The 19,264-nt window shown below is 33.2% G+C and overlaps 2 non-coding genes across 2 annotated transcripts; one reads left to right on the forward strand and one right to left on the reverse strand.

Moving 5' to 3' along the window:
* Window positions 1–11,908: 11,908 nt before the first annotated feature.
* On the forward strand, window positions 11,909–11,980 carry TRNAW-CCA (transfer RNA tryptophan (anticodon CCA)). The gene has a single exon. It is a non-coding gene; the product is annotated as a tRNA-Trp (tRNA).
* Window positions 11,981–18,359: 6,379 nt separating this feature from the next.
* Window positions 18,360–18,431, reverse strand: TRNAA-UGC (transfer RNA alanine (anticodon UGC)). Its single transcript has one exon. It is a non-coding gene; the product is annotated as a tRNA-Ala (tRNA).
* Between the last annotated feature and the right edge of the window lie 833 nt (window positions 18,432–19,264).

Here is a 19,264-nt window from a genome sequence, read left to right on the forward strand (position 1 = left end):
CATAGAAAACTAATAAAACAGAAATGAATAACTTTAGTCCGCCTCAGCACAGATCACCCTAGTGAGGAGAACTAAGAAATACAATTTACTATACATATATTTAATATCATATTTTGTATGTACAGTGTTTAAATAGCTTAGTTAGTTTACCTACATTCATTAATAAGCCTATTATTTTGCACTACAAACGACACTATCCAAAAAGTTATGCATATTGACAGCTTTCCCGACTAAAATCAGCCGCTTTTGCTTGCCGACTCTCTGAATCATATTCTGACCGTGCTGGCAAATATCGCTAACTTACTGTAGATAACGGATTTGGTCAATACCGCATTGACTTCGGCCTTTACATTCGTCCGTGCTAGACCTCTAGACCTGTCCGCTGACAGGTAAAACTTATAATAAAAATAACTTCATGCAAGGACATGGTGTTATTTTAGTAAATATTTGGAAGTTGACACCTTGTTCTGACCCTTTTGTACCGGATCAACCTTGATATACACGTGGAGGTTGTTTTTTAATATGACAATTATGCAAGGTAACTGGTATTTATACTGATAAACTGATAAAAAAATAACATTACTATTTGGAATTTCTTGACGAGCAATAATTGTCGAATAAACAAACGGACCAGTGTTAAACGGAATGGTCACCGGTACAAAAGCAAATCTATCTAATTTACTTGTGATGTCCCGAAAGAAACCATTCATCTGTTCTGAATGCAATTACTCATGTTATCCAAATTGACCCTGGTAATAAATTACATCTTTGCAATTCTTTCAAGGATAATGAAACCATCCTGTCACTTCGAATGCATTCAACAATGTTCTCCAAATTTGTTTTGACAGCATCGCCATTCCATTGTAAGAATATTATGTACTAAATACACAATTTGGCTTTCCTGAAACAGGAATCCTTCCCAGTTGGACAGACAAAGGTTCATTTTGTTTTGTATTGTTTGTAATTTATGTATATATAAATAAATAAAAAAATAAATAAATCTATCTATAAATATATGCATACCTACATAAATATGTGGGTGGGTGACTTTGTATAGTATACAAATCTAGAGTTTTGCGTTTCCTGCGATGGCGGTATCCCGTTAGTAATCCTACCAGTTCGCTTAATGAGTTTCAGTCCATATAAGTATAACATTACCTAGTTTTTTCTAAAGCAGAGGTTCCCAAAGTAGTCTGTATCTGTATTGACCCCCAAGAGATGATTTCGGCTTGATGGTGGTTCATGTGGGAAAATATTTTTCCGAAAAATATTTTTAGGAAAACATTTTTTTAAGATAATCTCTGGAACTGTACATCATCCACCTATTTTGAAAGAGATTAACTTATATGTCCCAGACAAGTATACTCGTGGAAGGTCCCATACCCTTTTTTATGCTCCAAAAGCGAGGACTTCTGCCTATCAGAACGCCCCAGTCAACAGAGAGACTGAACTGCTCAACGAGTCTGCATTGACCATCGACATTTTTAACGTAACCTACAGGCAGTTTAACAATTATCTTTTGACGTATGTCACAAAGTAGTGAAACTGACCTTTTTATGTGTTTTGCTATACTTTTTGTCTAATTTTTAATTTTCTCCATAATGTATTGGTGAATAACCGTTTTACGGAGAACATGAAAAATAAATAAATAAATAATGTCAATGAGGAAAAAAATGGTGGCCCACGAAATTTATATGAGGGTACCCCCGCTTAAATCAAGCGGACACCGTTTATATCAAGTCATCATCAACATTCAGGCGTTCCGTAAATGACATAGTACACCCAACACAGATAACACAGTTTATATAATGCTAATAATAGACATAGAAATTACATATTTGATCTTTCGTAAAATTGTTTATTGAGGTGCATAAATGAGGTCTACGTTCCTTTTCTTGTCAGCATTAATGTATTGAAGCAAAACATTGCACTTTTGACAAATGTCCAGGGTAATGACGTTTTGGTCTACTTTCAACATTTAAATGTACATTTACACAGACTTTAAAACTAGGTTTGAGTACGTTTTGACGATGAAAATGGAAATAATAAAAATAATAACTGATTGGAATACGCAATAACGAAGAACTTAAGGGGCAGCTTTAGAGTTCTAGCTTCAGAAAGAAATTCCAGTTGCTTATCCTACTTTTTAGACATTTTTATTTTGTGTTACTCCTGATAAGGGCGCCCCTGTGCACATTTAATGACAGGGGAACTATATCGCCACCGGTTGTTCAGCTGGTAAGGGAAAGAAATCTTCATTAATTGATAATCACATTTGACGTTAATAAGTTTTGGAAAATTCAATATTTTTACGGTAAAAAAAATTCGACAAGTGGTCTACGGGGCAAAAAGTTTGGGAACCTCTAGTCTAAAGTCTGGGATATTAGATGCCATTTAATATAATAAAAATTCCGTCATATTTACAGTAAATAGGTAGGTGTCGATTACCAGTCACCATGTACAGCTTTGTTATGTTTTCCTTAGGTTCGCGTGTACCGAGATCTTGAGGGTCAGCGTAGGTTTGATTTTATCTCCGTAGACGACTAAAGAATATTAATTTAATGAGACGGTAATACCGTAAGAATTCAGTACACGTGCACTCTACACGTACTTAGTAAATGTAAATACAAGCCTAAACTGTAAAAGAACAACAACAATAACAAAACATGTAAAAAATATGTGCCTTTGGTAAAAAATACTATTGTAAAAAAAATATCGTTTTGTCCTTTGTCAAGTTGTCGACAAACAAAAATTAAGTAGGTACCTATTTAGGTTTACGCAAAGTCTGAATTTATTTCATTGGTAAAAACTGCAGAACAAAATTAGACAGTTTATCGGCAGTTAACGTTTTTATTGTGTTTTAATTTGTTTTTTTTAAATTTTTTTTATTGAATAATTAAAATAATTACAAAAGAAAATTTACATTAGGTTTCTACATAGTATGAGATTTGAATACTACTCTTCGACGGAAGCGTTAGCTGGTGTTTTGTAAAAGTGTACAGTACATTATTTTAGTTATTTATAAGTATTTAATAATATGATGGGTACATGTTTAGTGCTCTAGTAAATAGTTTAAACGTTTCACGTGCTCTAGTAAATACAATCCAGTGAGCAAGTAAAAAATAATTTTATTACCTTTTCGGTAAATGTGACAAAAATGTAAGAATATAAAACGTAATATATGTACCTATCTAAAAATAATTTAATTGGTAGAAACATGATATTATTTATATACTCGTATTTGGAGAAGAAATTGTCACTTGTGAAAAATGAGTAGAGGTTATTTTTAATATCAATTCATAAGGAAACATCTTTTTGATGAGATTGTCGTTAAATTATTTTTTCAGAGTGTTCAACGTTTGGATTTTGTTTGGTTTTGAAAATGGCAACCGTAATAATAAAAGTCATTTAAATTAAATCTACTGAAGTTTTCCCAAACCTTGAAAAATCGTCAGTGTATAAAAAAACCATGCTCCCAAAATATTCTAATCTATAAAGAAGCCGACGGATCTCTCGAAGATAATAAATTTTAATAGACTTAACGACTTATAAAAATAAATATGCTATTTCATAGTCAAGCATCCTGTGAAAAATTTAAATTGTTTATCTGAAACTCGCATTTTTTCAAGATTATAGATTTTTTACGAGTTTTTAAGCTTCTTAATAAAAATTATTGCACCCAAATGCATTTGTACGATCCATTAGGTTTTTACATACATATTTAAAAAAATGGTTAACCTATGAAAAGCTGGATTTAAATCAAATTTCATTTTAAACTGGCCTCGCATGTGTGGGTTTTATTGTTTAGGTATGTTATTAAATGTACGTATTTATAATATAAGTTGGTTTTTGTTAATAATGTTTTTTTTCTTTAAAAAAATCTTTTTTGTAATCTAGGTAAAAATTACTAACAAAAAATGTAATTTAGTAATGCGCATATATTCTGGAATCCTGCGTCGTAAATTTATCGACAAAAATTCTGACCCTTTTAAATATATTATTTAAAGTCAATGTCAAGCCTTTCTGTTCATGAAACAGATACTTATATTAATTTTGTTAAAGAAAGGTTAAAGAAGATACTTCTATATATCCCTGATCAATTTTTTTAAACAGCTATATAGGAAGAGATATTTATATCGGGGCCGTGAAACTTAACACAATTTTCGGACAAAGTTAGATAACTAAAATGACGTGTTCATACATTGTTGTACTGCACAGGAATCAAAACTGAATTTTTTAGGCTCAAAGTCACATTAGCGGACTAATATGCTACGTGAAAAGGAATGTTTCCCGAAGAAAATTGAGTTTTCCGGTGATGTCAAATCAATGTTGTCCTGACGCCTAAATAGGCAAGGAGAACTTTACAACGGAAATTTAAAAAATCTCTTAAAAAACAGCACACCGGTTATCTAAAAGCAATTTACATAAATTTGACGTAATATAAATGCGTAGTGCGTAAATACGTAACATTATTATAATGTTTGTAGTTAATTTGATGATCTTCAGGTTTACAGTATTGAATCTGAAATATCACTTTCCCCACCTTAACTTTAATGGGACTATAATATTTCTTATTACATGACATACGGTTAAAATCTTAAATAAGGTATATTACCTATACTTAGGCTCAGCAATCGCCGGTTAAAATCCTACGGCCTCTGTATATTGTAGTAGGTAGTATGGCCACGATAATAATGTCGCACAAGAGTCCTAACTGCTCCCAACCATCTGGAGCCAGTGAGACTATGGTACCCCAATTGACAAATGTTGTAAAGCTGGAGGTAGCGGGGAAGGGAAGGAGATGGGGAAGAGTGAGGTGAGGGTTTACCTGGCTATTCAGATCTGGTCACCAAACACGGATAAAGTCATTTCAAGCCACGTTTCAATTCTGAATGGTGGTATTACACCAGGGCTATACTGAGAGTATCTTCCACTCTGTATCATGCCGCAAGTATAATTTATATATTGTAAAATAACACAAATTAATCAAATAAAATTTACCCTAGGCTTGCTAGTCGAGAGCCTTACCCCTCGACCACGGAAGTCGGATAAATAGACCCACAGATCTAGTCTAACAAATGTAGGTACTGTATTATTTTTGGATCAATTAGATACCATTAGTGCCACCTGTGAAGGTTAGGTTATAGTATTTATGAAAGGTTCTCGCCTCTGCTATTTGTTTGTATTTAAATCACGTCGGCAAGGACAATTCATGTTTTGCGGCCTTTTGAATTGAAGTTTGTCAACTGTCTTTTCATATAAAAGGTTAGGTTTCATTAAAAACGCTCTCTTGCTCAAAAACAATCAAAGGTTTCACTTTTCCTAAAGAATCACAGGAACTAGCCTTTACCTAGAGTATTTTACTGTAAAAAGTGCCCATTCATATCATGTGAAAGTGTATATTCGTTTTGAATAAAATAATTCAGTTTGCTCTCAACTATATCGAAGTTTAATTAAAAGGACCCTAACTTATAACAGGTACATTGTGTACCTTTCTTCATAATTATTAGTAAATATTAGTGCAAATTTAGGATTTATAAAGCTGAAAGTATTTACAAAAATTATATTTGCCTCAGGATTTCAAAAACAAACATTGGCAATTTAATAGGCGATCATAAATTTACATTTTAAGTCAACACAGTTAGTCAACTTGAAAAATTATGACATCTGTCTAGAATTTGCACGAAAGAAAAACAGATTTATTTTGTACTTTAAAGCTTGTCTGAATAAATTTTTCCCAACATCAGTAACAATTTTGAGTTCATTGAACCAGAGTTACAAACACAACCGAATTAGTATTGATATTGAAATAAGTATGAGCTCCAATTATGCAAATAAGGAGAATATTTGACGCGAAAGTGTAAAAAAAGAAGTCGGGGACGCCCCAGAAAGCCATGACACGGTATAGTACATCAAATACTGGAGGTGCATCATGCAACATATCAAGAATGGTAATATGGTAATCTATTAAGAATCTCTTCAAATTATTCGTAATCCGGTTCAAAACCTAACCAATTAATTGATGGGTTTCCTGATTAACTTTTCGTTAAACGCGAATGTATTATCACAATACCGGAACACGTGTTCATGAAAATCCTAATATTTTCGCATTTCGTCATTATACCTACATTATCAAGGAAAATTCACTAGAATTTACTAAAAGTTTATAAAGAAATGGCCTGCAATACCATTTTTAACCGGATTGCAGGCCAATTTAACCAATAATTTGAATATTTTTTTAATAAATTAGAAATTGTGGATTATTAATGGATTAACTATGTGCCAAGACATAGTGTGACGTGATACAGACGTTCTTGTATTATAACAATCAATATTCCCGTTAAAATTAACAATAATACTAAATATATAATAATAACGTATGTATGGAACAAATGGATCCCGCTTGTACATTTGTTTATTTCCTACATTGTATTTAAAGGGGTAATTATTTTAACAGTGGTGATCACCATTATCTCCTCACAGGATGCATGTGATAGCAGAGTTGAACAAATGAAATTATTTTACAGTGGCTAATAAAGCCGAAAATTCATTAAAATTAATTGCTTTGGTATTAGCTTGAGGAAACGAGATAGGACTTGATACTGTGATACGATATGATAGTATCATTCTATACAGTATACAGACATGATAAGGATTTTATCAAAGATGTGTCATCATACAAATGTGAAATGAGCCAATATGTATATCACGTCAGATATAACGTTTATTATGTGAGGATTAATGCCTTTAGGAGCAGCAGCTTCCGACCAGTGCTGGTTTAGGTAAAGAGTTGAGAGTAAATTAATATCTATAGTTGCAACACTTGAGTTAACACGTCATTAAAATAACCTCTGGACTTACACACGCACCCGCGTGTTCGTAAACTGTTTTTTTTACATAATGCGTCTTACAGACAGTGACATTATAAGGTTACGGGTTAGTGTTTTATTGGGAATTTTCCCACCTTAGACATTGGCTGTTTTTTATTGCCTCTTTATACATTTCGATTTACAAAAATGGTAAAACCTAATTATACACTAGTATAATTAGGTTTTGGTAACTGTGAACCTCGCCTCCAAAAAAGTATGTTTCTAATTTTGTATTATTTAATAAACCAAATACAAAATTTCCACTGATATTATAAGGTTCGTAAATAACTACCTACTTAACTATAAACTATTTAATAATGTATTTTTTTTGAAGTGAAACTTCTTTACGCGCGTCATGCAATTTCGAGGACCGGAGTAAAACCGACTCATGACCGAAACGAAAATGCGGGTACCCCCACCACCGATTAAAGTTCATTTGATCTAGTCAAAGTTTTGAAGTAACATATAAATGCTTCTTAGCTCATCCCGACAACTGGCGTTGGTGGTGTAATGGTCAGCATAGTTGCCTTCCAAGCAGTTGATCCGAGTTCGATTCTCGGCCATCGCACATTATTTTTTTGTTTTTAACGCCTTTTTCATTCAATATCTTATTTTTTAGTAGGTCAGAACATTTTTTAAAAGAAAATAATATTGCAAAATAATAAAAACACTTATCTCACTGTGATAAAACATTACTCCGCTAGAGCGCGCTTTGCGTTATTGTGTTGGATTAAAATTATTATCTAATCCGTATATTATGATAATTGTATTACATTTATTTAATTAATTTATTTATTTTGATAATATGTAATAATTTACAGAAAAAAAAATTAAAACTATCTCCCTCTGATAAAATATCCGTTCGCTAGAGCGCACTACGCGATCTTGTGTGGGATTCTATTTCTGTACATTGTACATTATTTTTAAAAATATATTATATTTTGGGTGTGATGTAGGTAACATTATAAAAGCTCTCATATTTTCAGAACCTACATAATATAATCAATTTATGCGGCTTTGCTTACAGTTGGTGCTCAGCGTGGTTGGCTTTCAATCAGTTAAGCGAGGTTCGATTCTCGGCTGTGGCATTTTTGAAGTGAAACCTTGTTGAGGTGGGGGAGCCGCTCACGAACGTTCTCTCTCTTCTCTTCTTTCCTCTCTCTCAGACACCAGCGAACTGCGCCACGCCAAGCATCAGCTGAAACTAGAAGTTTCACTTCTGTCTTGCGTAGGCTTGACACACCCACTTTTTTTATATTTCAAACAAGTTATAATACAATTTGTCCAAATAAACGTCACCATCTCAGTGACTTTTATTTTTTCAAATATTCATAAATTTCTTCCTTCACTAACATTAATTATTTGCATTTAATAATACTGTTTTTTTTTCAGATTTGACAGCTCTTAGTGGAAACCATGCTCGTGCGAACTCTGGCGCCCTTTCAATAACGGAAATTGACATTATTTGGCAAACATATTTTTCAATGTTTTTTTTGTGGGTACATTCTATTACAAACTTAACGTTAACGATTGTGGCTGAACTGACATATACATTTTTTATAAATTAGAGATATATTCAATCGCAGTAATTTGTTGCAGTATACTTCAGATCAGATGTCATCTATTGTATGTAGTTATACCTATATAGTTGGGAGGCCTGGTACCTAAATATGTATAGAGATAACATGTGTCACCAAGTTGTAGATACCACCAGTAGTATTTGCCACCAAGTAGTAGATATCAAAAGTAGTATGCGCCACGAAGTTGGATATACTAAAAGTAGTCTGTGACAACAAGCCCTGTACACCACCAGCGGTATGTACCACCAAGTCGTATAAATCAAAAGGAGTATGTGCCACCAAATCATAGATACCAAAAGTGGTATGTGCCACTAAGACTTAGATATCAAAATAATTATGTGCCACCAATTCACAGATATCAAAAGTATATGCAACCAAGTAATAGATACCAAAAGCAGGATGTGCCACCAAGTCGTAGATACCAAAAGTAGTATGTGCTACCAAGTCGTAGATATCAAAAGAAGTATGTGCAACCAAGTCGTAGATATAAAAATTTGTATGTGCTTCCAAATCGTATATACCAAAGGTAGTATGTGCCAGTAAGTTGTAGATATCATAAGTAGCATGACCCAAAAAGTCGTAGATACCATAAGTAGTATGTGCCAGCAAGTCGTAGTTACCAAAAGTAGTAGGTGCCACGAAGTCGCAGATACCAAAAATAGTATGTGCCTCGAAGTCGTAGATACTAAAAGTAGCATGTGCCTCGAAGTCGAAGACACCAAAAGTAGTATGTGCCACGAAGTCGCAGATACCAAAAGAAGTGTATGCCACGAAGTCGTAGAGATCTTAAAAGAAGTATGTGCCACCAAGTCGTAGATATAATAAGTTGTATTTGCTTCCAAGTCGTATATACAAAAGATAATATGTGCCAGTAAGTCGTAGATATCATAAGCAGGGTACTCACCTAACCGTGTAACATGTAACGTATCTGATACTGTATCAAGTGAGTACGTAGGCGCGAGCCTACTGCGAGCCGCTTGCAGGTGGAGCGCAGTGTGCTCGCAGCGAGCCGCCGACGACGGTTTCACTGCGAGCACACTGCGAGCACTAAAGGCGGACCCGGGAGCTCGTAGCTGGATACGCGGTTACCGTGGACGAGCCGTACCCACTTGCAGATTGATACAGTATCAGTTAAGTTACATGCTACACTCTTGGTGAGTACCCTGCTATAAGTAGCGTGACCCAGCAAGAGGTAGATGCCAGCAAGTCTAAGATATCAAAAGTAGTATGTGCCACGAAGTCGTAGATATCAAAATTAGTAAATGCCACGAAGTCGTAGATACCAAAAGTAGTATGTTCCACCAAGTCGTAAATATCAACAGTAATATGTGGCACCAAGAGCTGGGGAAGGGAGGTTGGAAGCACCTTACATCACAAATATCCTTATTATATAAATGGTACTAAATGCCCCAAATACTTATTCCGATAAGCTTGCAATGAATTACAACGATGTATTTAGCTTATTTTTTTATAGAATATACGTGTTTTGAACAATTCTTTTCGGTGACAAACCTTTTATTGTCTAATTAAAATGACTTAACATGTTTTACGCTTATTTATGATTAAATATCCTGGGCTTCACAGTAATAAATTCATTTTATATTATGTAAATGATAATAGTTCAATATTTTATGGTCAACATTATAAATAAATTAACAGAAGCAGTAAAACGTTTCGTGAGGAAAATTGATTTTAATAAATAAGGAAAATATTGCTGTATTATAATTAAAGATTATGAAATACATTAATAGGTACCTACCTAATGATATAATGAACTATGCAGTAATTAAGTACGGAATGGATAATGTTATACAACAGAATTGCCTTCCTTGTAATTTTATCAAAAACCGATGCCGCCTCTGACTTAGAACCTTTTTGTTCTAGACCATTTAGCACACGCTCTGTCACTTTAACACTTACCTGACATCGTATATTACCATCCCATTTCAATTTCACAATCAAATGGTGAAACATTTCTGCAATATGAAATTTAAGCAAAAAATGGTCAAACTTTTGGATCACCAAACTCGCCCACATGACGTTCCTTGTTTTCTTCACTCTTCTAAGGTCGGGAAACATCTGGCTATTCAGATCTAGTCACTACACACGGGTCATCTCAAACAACGATTTTGAGGTAATTTTCAACAGCCAAATTGAGAGTTTTTTTAATTTTTATTGTCAACATAGAGTTGTTTTACAGGTGTTTTTCGATATCTGTCTCACTAGTATATACCTGTGTCGAGACAGGCGTATTGGATACATAAATGAGTATTTACAGATTATTTGATGCATAACTATAACAAAAAAATAATTTATAAAGTTGCATACATTTTTAACCGTAAAGACATAATAGAAAGTGTAGGTTATCCTACAGGGATAACAATATTATAAATGTATATGGAAAATTTAAGATAAAATAGTTAATGAAATAGTAAATGGAATTTAATATAAGCAGTATAACCTATGATAACATTTATAACAATATTTCATTACATTAAATGACAGAGGTCAATCAGCATCTAGTTGGAGTACATACTTATAAATGGGTTTTTATAAAAATTTTGATCTTATATCTGTCTTGGCTGATGATCCAAGACTTGGTGTGTTTTATATTTCAAAAAAATTGTGTTCAGTCTAATGGCTAGTGGAAGAGCATTATATAGCCTTGTTGCAAAATATCTAAAATTTCTCTGGCCAAAAGTTGTTTTTAGCGAAAGGGATGAGTAAGAGATTATGTCCTTTGGTTCTAGGATCACGAGCAGTTTGGACATTGTCAAAAGCAGGTTTGTGTATTGTGAAGAGATATGCTAGTATGTTTTTGGCATAAAGTTGCCTAATGTCCATAACACAGATTTCATCCAAGTTATTAGTTATAAGTTTGTCAACAAAATTAATCAATGATTTTATTGATGTAAAACAATTTTTATCACGCCTACTAGAACTGACTCTTGCATAGAAAGCGTGGCAATATGGGACGACGCTCTTGCACGGAACGACGCTCCATTCGGCCAGTCTCGTGACTCGTCGGCTGCCAAAACTCTGTGCGGTAAATTTGCTTATATTCTCACTAAAATAGCCAATTGATCCATTCTAAATGATGATTAATTTTGAATCTATAATGAATTTCGATGTGTAATGATAATAATAAAAAAATATATACATAAAGACTTGTTAACTTTCATTTTCACTTCGTTCAATAAAAATCAATTTTCTTGTATTACATTTTCTGGAAGACGTCCCGTAACGGCTATTTATAAATGTATTTTTAGTGTAATGGTAATAGAACGTATAGCGCCATCTGTTAAAACATTTCATAATGATGCTAACAGCTTAACAGAATTACCTTGTGAGAAAATTGTACAGTACCTACTGCACCTTGAGAAATGCGTTTTTGATCTACTATAACAATATGGTTGTCAAATCGTATTCCAATGCAAATCTCGATCAATCTAATGTATCGACTCCGTGGCGCAACGGTAGCGCGTCTGACTCCAGATCAGAAGGTTGCGTGTTCAAATCACGTCGGGGTCACAGTTCATATATTGTTTTTGCCATTTGAAATTGTAATAAAATATTTAAAAATTAGTAACTTTATTGTGGTAGATATCTCTGCTCAAGATTCCGCTGGTGAAAATTTAGAATTCCACAAGAAAACGATATTGTTTTGTAACATTATACAAATACTATATTACGTATTTATTCGGGATAATATACAATGTAATATTACATTACTTGTGATGTTATTTAAACTTTTTTGTCGCTCAAATATAGTTAATTACCCGTTAAAAACCGTAATTTATTTCATAATAAGGAACTCCAGTTCATTTTTTATTATTATTTTTAACACAGCACATTCGTTTTAATTTTTCAATTGCCTCCTCAGAGGCATAAATATAATCGTTTATTTCCTTTGTATTACGGTGAGATATACGATTTAAGCAGTGTTAGAAAGAGAAAATAAAATTAAGAGAAAAGTAAGTATATTACTATATACTTACTACTGATGATGTGAACTTTGTTCATGAAACATGAAGAGATTATATATAGTGATGTAAAGTTATTTGTGTTTTAATATAATAAATAATGTAGTCACAAAGTGATAAGCTTTCAGAAGAAATTTTCTTCGAAAAAAATGTTCATTTTCAAGTTCTGTGAAGGTTCTATTCAAGTTCTGTTATTATATCATTGTTGACCAGTTGTTTCAAATAACTTAAATATTAACAGAACTTGAATAGAACGTTCAAAGAACTTGAAAATCAACTTCAAATTTTGTGGAACAACCCGTACTTACAATCGGCGTTTGTTGACCTATATAAATATGTACTCAAGACATAATATTTTTCCTTGTGTAATAAAACTCAAATATTCAAAATTGGAGTTTGTTGACCTATATGAATATAATATGTTTTTTCCATTTTATTTTTCACTGGAGTTCCTTATTATAATTATGTAATAAAAGTTATTTATTCAGAACCAGCGTTGTTTATTGCTCTATATGAGTATGTTTTTCCTTATTAGATGTGGAGGTGAAGATGTTAAAAAATAATATTATCATATCCATTTCGTCACATTGTCTGAAATGCGTTTCTTGAAGTGAATTAAAGCACTCTCTATCAGAAAATTCACGAAGCTCATTAAACTGGTTTTCACTTTACTGGTGAAAACGAATTTTATGGTTCGAATCTTCGACATAATTTCTATATTCAGCAATACAGATAATATTATATACATTCTGGGCGGGACATTTAAATTTCAGTCAAGAACTAAATTGGTTCATCTGCACCACTAAAGAGAATATTCCCAGAAGTGTTATCTATATCGATTTGAAAACGGATGTTGCCAATTTTTGTAAGGCTAATGGTCTCCTAGGCCTCAAAGAGGTAATTAGATGTAACATCTGTTTAAAAATGTCGCCACCCGGTTGGGCAGCGTTGTGAGACGGGTTAAGATAGGGGCTGTAGGGAAGGATTTATTAATGCGGGTTTTGAGGAAGTCCGGATTGTATGAATTATACTCGTTCCACATAAGATCCGTCTTTCACAAAAACGAGTCGAAGAAGCGGCCCGTTCTCATGAAGCCAACATCAACTGTGAACTAGTGCACCGGGGATCAATGCTGCTAACTCATTAGGGCAGGCTCCATTAAAATACCCGTAGCACAGACTCAGCATGCCCACGTGGCGTCTGTGCATTAGAGATGTCAATCGGTCGGTTAACAATCGATTGTCAATCAGACGGACCGCCCTCCCTTAGACAGAATTAAGAAGGTTTATCAAGTAATTAGGGGAGCCATATTTGGGAGCCATCTTTTGGAGTCCAGAGGTGGCTCCCAAATTCAATTGCTGATCGTACTTGAGATTTGCATAGGGTTAAAAAGTGGTTATTATTGAAGAATCTGGTAGCCATATAGAAGACGCCCATTTTCTTGGAAACTTCTAGGTTAATCCAATTTGCTATCGGACGAATGCCCACCTTTGCACAGAATCAAGTAGGTTTAGGCATTACAAAGAATTTACCGTAATTACTTTAATTTCTATGTAAGTGTATAAACATAATATTTGATTTTCATAGATAAATAAACAGACAACATGAAAAAAAAATCCTTTTAATCGTAAAATATATATTTTTAAATCTTTTACGTATTTAAAATGAATTTTTTATTTATTTTTTTCTTATGCCTATATTCATTCTTCTTTTTTGGATTGATATCAAAATAGTTACAGTCTTCCTGATATTTAAAAAGTTACAAGCTTTCAAACCTATACGGGTAAAAAATTCGGTATATTTTGCGAAATGACTGTATAAAGCTACGCTGAGACGTTGGTGGTGGGATTTTAAAAATGTAAATAAAAATTGCACGTTTTAAATAAAATTAAAATATCAGTTGTTTACGCGAGTGGGTAAAGGCGATAAAATAAGAATCCATGAGAAAAATACATTATTTTTATTTTATTGCCTGTAAAGTCGGATCATTGGTTTACAAGAGCCATAGAAAACCACAAAACCTAGAAAGGAAAATAATAATAATAATATGTTCATGCAAGTACTACAAGTACCTACCTATAACCATGGATACAAAGAAATATTATCAAACATGCTAATTTCGGTTGTCTGTGTGTGATTGTTTGTCCCGTGAAATATTCCTGCGTCAAATCTGCTTCAATAAACTAAAATTTGCTTGAAATTAAGTGTCATCATTTTCAAAATTTTAACAGCTTCTGTGAAGAATAATTCACACAAGCGGTAAATTATACTCCTAAAATATAATATTTTAAAAGAAAATTTGACACAGATATATCATAAAAACATACAGTCACATCCATCGATTGATCGATCGAGTATGTATCGAATTTTCGTTTAAGAATCGCTAATATTGTCTTCAATAATTAAAAATTACAATTTGAGGTTTTACTCATTAAGTTATTCCAAAAAATAAATAAAAAATAAATTATTTAAAAAAATTTTAAATGGTTTTATAATATGGCTCGATTTTTCACAGATCAATCATATTCACAGTAATCTGTAAACATTCGAAGCAGTGGCAAAAATGAAAAAATATTAACATAAAGTTTGTACGCGGTATCCGGAAACACGTGGAACAATCGGGAAACTATGCTAATACTAACATTGCATCTGCTTGCATTCTTCTTAATTGTTTTTGTGAAACTGCACAAGAGTCCCAAATGCTCCCAACCGTCTGAAGCCAGTGAGACTGTGGCATCCCTAATTGGTGTTTGTTATGAGGCTGGAGATAGTGGGGAGAGAAAGGAGATGGGGAGAGGAAGGTGGGGAAGGACCTGGCTGTTCAGTTCTGGTCACCAACCATGGCCAAAGCCGTTATAAGCAACGTTTCAATTCGGAATGGTGGTCGAGGGCGATACTGAGAGTAACTTCCACTCTGGACGTGCCACAAATATACTATGTATTATTTTTAATTAGTAATTAGTGAAATTACACATTTAAACAAATAAAATTTACTTGCGCACGCCGGGGTATTTAATACCAAGGTACTTGATTCTTGGGTACTTAATTCCAAGGCACTTAATCTTTAGGTACTTAGTACTTAACTACTTAATACCTACGTACTTAATTCCTAGGTACCTATTTCCAATGTACCTACTTAATAACTAGGTAATAAATTAATATAATATTCAAAACGTACGTCAAAACTTAAGGCAAAACGAAAGTAAAAAAATAAACCGTAATTCAAAAAGAATTGTAACCAAATATTACGTTCCAGCTCTATTGAAGACAAAATTGGTTATAAGACATGAAGTGTTTGAATAACCTCTTTACTGATATTACTTTCCGTTAAACTACCGGTTTGACAGTCCATCAACGACTACTCTTTCCTCTGCTCAACTCTAAAACGTGATGCTAATTAGTATAGAACTCTGCTAAGTAGAAACAATTCGTTAACCGTAATCTGTTAATGCATGGATAAGCGATGCCTGATTGATTCCACTTGAATGAACCCTAACGTACGTACAAGTTGGTAATTACCTATATAATGTACTCGTGAACTTAATCAACATCAAGTACCTGATAATGTATGGTGAAACCGTGGAAAAGGTTAATTTGATAAATTAATTGGGAATAATTCTAGACACAAAGATATCACAATAAAAGATATAAATTTGTTTTAGACCACTATAATTTTAATTATACTCTACCGGTTTCGGAAGCACCCTCCCTTCGTCGGGAGAATATTAAAACTAACCTATAATACAAAATATTGACAGATATACACACAAAAAATATAATTTTGGTGTTTGAGTAGGAGGTTAACAAAGGGGGACGGGTAATTGGGGGAATTTCAGCAATAACAGAGCGGTTTACTGGAAATATATCTAGAATGGGACTAAACGATAAATTAATTTGGTTATTCAATATACTAGCGTTATTATTTGGGGATTTTTTGATTTCCAGAGGTTCTAAGTTATCCAATCTTTTCCTTTTATTATTACCTTATCATCTTATTTCCACCAATCATACTTTTAATAAGGACACAGGTGTTAAAATTCTTCGCTCATTTGCTCTAAATCTCACTCAGCTGATATAAGAAATATCACTAAAACTACATTACCAACTCTACTCTAATTTGTAGGATTCAACAAAGTACTGATATAGATTACGCTTAATTCTATAAATGGAGTCAATAAATATATCAATAGTACCCCTAAACTTGTTGCCCAGATCATGTATCATATTTTGTAAGTGAGTGTGTCTGATAGTTGGTTGTGGATGTATTGTAGAAAAATATTATATTTTGTCTTGTATTACTAGTCGGCACATAGAATTTAATAGTGACAACGATGGCAGGACTGTCAATTAAGTTGTTGATGACTCTGTGTACATACTGTACATAACACAACCAGGTCTGACATAATTCTCCTGTCAGACAGTGTTATTAGATGCAATTGATTCATCAAACTGACATAAAGAGGAAAAAAAAAGAGGAGAGTACTCATATGATGAAGTTGAACAAACTTTAAACATTTCTTCTTTGGAGAAACGTAGAAGGGACACTGATCTGATTTGCATATTCAAGATTATCAATGGTATTACAGACTCACCTGCTTTGTTGCAACTTATCCAATTCAACATCCCTTCCCGTAGACTCCGAAATAATGAATTGCTGTTCGTCAATCAACATTCTACCAATTATGGATACCATTCTCCTTTGTCCAGAATGTCGAGACTTGTCAACTCACTGTCAAGTCAAAGCATTGAATTTTGTGGTATATGCCTAAATGACTTTCGACAGTCAATACGCAATGTCTAATTTCTAATGCCCTTTGAACCATCTTCATGCTTTGACTTATTATTATCTCCCATTCTTACTTTTATATTATTATTGTCATTGTTATTGTCTTCGCTCCTCATTTATATATGCTCTCCTTTCACTGTCATCTCTGTTTATAAAACTTATTCGTGTAATTAATATGTTGTTAATGGACTATTTGTCCGTAAATAAATAAATAAATAAATAAATAAATAAATAAATAAATAATTAATGTATTAAATTCTTCTGAGCTTAAAATTTATACACCTTAGAAATTTGTGCTGAACTCTTTATGTATTGTTATAGTGTTAACAGTAAGATTTCACACATAAATTACAAGGCCGAAAGAAAACATTAGCCTAAAAAGATTGAATAATTCCAAAATACAGAATTGTTAAAAATGAATAGCTTTGTTCCCAGTGAAATTAAAAATGTACCTAGACTAAGCATGAAAAGATAAACGTTAAAAATTATGTAGTCAATAAGTATTACAAATAAGAAAAGTGTAAATTAAAATGTAAAAGTGTATATTTATTTAAACCACGTCAAGTGGGTCTGTTGTTAAATAAATAAAAATAAACTTAAACCAAATGTAACTACTCTTATTTCAGATGAGAAGAGATTCTTAATAAATTAGCATTATTTTATGTCAGCAAGTTTTCTCCGTAAGACATGTGTTTAACGAAAGACCGCTCCATTCATTAATGAGGTCAATGCGGTGACTCCTCCTGAGGTCCTGAGGCCCTAGACTGGCTCGAAGACCTAGATCAGATGTCCTCCTCTGACCCCCACAATACGAAAGAAGAAGAACAAGGTTAACCATCAAGCCATAAGGAATATATTTGCCAAATTTTTAAAACTATTACACTTGATTACCGCATAATTCCCCAATTTGCTTAAGGCTTTTGGCCAACACCTAAAGAAAATTAAGAAGATTTTTTTTTAATGTTCCAAACGAAAGTAAAACATCTGTTTTGACAACTGAATAAAAAAAAATGCTTTTAGTGGAAAAAGAGATAGAGAGAAAAAAGGAAACAGTGAGGGCTAGAGAGAAATTAATTTTTAATTATTCGGTAAAATTTTGTGGAAATTAAAATGTTATAGGTAAAAAAAAATGCAAAAAGTTTGGAGATGCGGGGGATCAAACCCCGGGCCTTTCACATGCAAAGCGAACGCTCTACCACTGAGCTACATCCCCATATACTAATCTGTTCAATAAAGAAAATCTGTTGGGAAATTGTCGTAATCTTGTAGTCAAACCAACGATAGATTTGGTCTGCCACATCCTGAACAACTCTACCCAATACACCAACGTAATAATGGAGGCTTAGTATATACACAACTAGTACAGATATAATTATTATTGTAGGATTTTTGTTAGAAAACTTGAATAATTACCGCATCTATTCAATCTGTCAAACATTTAAACAAAATAAATATACATTAAAATAATGTTGATGGATACCTAATTTATCACTTATCTGTTATCAGTTATGATTTTTATTTATCAGATCCAATTTAAAAAATTAAAAGTTTATTTACGGTCTCGGTGGTCGAGGAGTAATGCTCTCGACTAGCAAGATGGAGGTCGTGTGTCGTGTGTTCCAATCACTAACAAAAAATAACATAAATTACTAATATAAAATTAATTTATAGTATTTTAGCGGCACTTGCCATAGTGGAAGATACTCTCAGTATCGCCCTGGTGTAAGACCACCATTCAGTATTGAAAAGTTGCTGGAAACGGTTTGGCTGTCTTTAGTGACCATGTACTTCCCCACCTACCTCTTCCCCGTCTCCTACCCCTCCCCACTACTTTCAGACACACAACATACCCTGATTGGGGATGCCATTGTATCACTGGCTTCAGACGGTTGGGAGAAGTTGGGACTATTGTGCGGTTTCACAAAGAAATATATATAACTACGCAGAAATACAATTTACGCACTACGCAGAAATACATTTTGAAATCAGGCACCCATGAACCGACAACCGAAATTAGTTTTTTTAATAATAAAAATAATAATAAGT

Source organism: Hesperophylax consimilis, chromosome 13 (assembly GCF_061612785.1).
Source record: "Hesperophylax consimilis isolate HC1 chromosome 13, BYU_Hcon_1.0, whole genome shotgun sequence".
NCBI lineage: Eukaryota > Metazoa > Arthropoda > Insecta > Trichoptera > Limnephilidae > Hesperophylax > Hesperophylax consimilis.